The sequence below is a fragment of the Octodon degus genome, unplaced genomic scaffold (genome assembly GCF_000260255.1).
Source record: "Octodon degus isolate 3935 unplaced genomic scaffold, OctDeg1.0 scaffold00036, whole genome shotgun sequence".
Lineage (NCBI taxonomy): Eukaryota > Metazoa > Chordata > Mammalia > Rodentia > Octodontidae > Octodon > Octodon degus.
The window spans coordinates 1,662,372-1,663,918 of NW_004524612.1; positions in this window are offsets into that span (position 1 = coordinate 1,662,372).

A 1,547-nucleotide genomic window follows, 5' to 3' on the forward strand; every position below is an offset into this window, starting at 1 on the left:
AAAAAAGAAGTGGGCATAATAGCTTCATTGCTGATTTTTCAGGAATTTCTAGCATAAGTGGTAATAGCATTACAAATAAGAAGAAAAAGAAATTGCAGCCAAGGAGTTCACCAAGAAATTAGAAGTCATTTAATTAGAAGAATAAAATTCATTATTATTGTATTCAAACCCACAAAACTTGAAAACTTCAGGCACTGACTCAGCCGTGCCAAATAAAAGTCATCATATCATTTTCTGTGTTATGTTTTATTTTATAGTAATCGACTCATGGTTTCATAGGAATTCATTAAATATTCTGCTCAATAGTCAGTTTCCTTTAATCCATAAAAAGCGTCTGCTAGGTCAGTTTTAAAATACAGCTAGTAATGGTTTAATTCTGAAAAAATATATATTAAAAAATGAGGAAAAAATCCCATTTCTTCTAATTCTGTAGCAACTGCAGCAGGCACATTTTGTGTGTATAAAGTAAAAATTAAAAAGTTACGGCTTAAAACACTTGCAAGCAGGTACTGGGGCCAGGGATTCAATCCTCAGGCCTACCGTGCTGGCCCCGCCTCCGGGGCATGCTGAGATAGATTGAGACTGGGCATGGCTGAGTGTGTTTGTAGTGGCTTCTGCATCTTCTACTCTATTCCACTGATCCTCAGGTCTGTTTTTTTGCAAATACCATGCTGATTTTATCACAGTAGCTTTGTAGTATAATTTCAAGTCAGGAATTGTAATGCCTCCTGCCTTGTCTTTGTTGCCCAGGATTGCCTTTGCTATTCTAGGTCTTTTCTGGTTCCAAATAAATTTTAGGAACAATTTCTCTAGGTCTGTGAGGTATGTTGGTGGTATTTTGACAGGGATTACATTAAATCTGTACAACAATTTTGAGAATATGGCCATCTTCACAATGTTGGTTCTTCCTATCTAGGACCAAGGAATATCTTTCCATTTTCTGAAGTCCTCTACGATCTCTTTTTTCAGAGTACTGTAATTTTCCATGAAAAGGTCTTTGATGTCTTTAGTTAGATTAATTCCTAAGTATTTCATTTTCCACAGTGCTATTGTAAAAGATATTGTTTCTCTAATTTCCCTCTCAGTGTGTTTGTTATCTGTATAGAGGAATGCTATTGACTTTTGGGTATTGACTTTGTATCCTGCTATGCTACTGAATTTATGAATTAATTCTAGTAGCTTCTTGGTAGAGTTTTTTGGGTCTTCCGAGTAAAGTGTCATGTCATCTGCAAATAATAATAACTTAACTTTTTCTTTACCTATTCTTATTCCTTTTATTTCTTTTTCTTGTCTAATGGCTCTAGCTAATGATTCCAGAAATATATTGAAAACTTCTGACATTGCCAGTCCTACAGATAACCCAGTACTATTGTGCACTACTGGACTATATTGGATTATTTTGCTGAATTCATGCACCTATAATATTTAAATGGCAATGGAATACCCATCTCTGACAAAACTAAACAAAAAAGGGGATATAAATGAAGGACCATTTTCTATCTGTATATACAAAATAGTTAGGTTAGATATACAGCTACTTTCTCTTA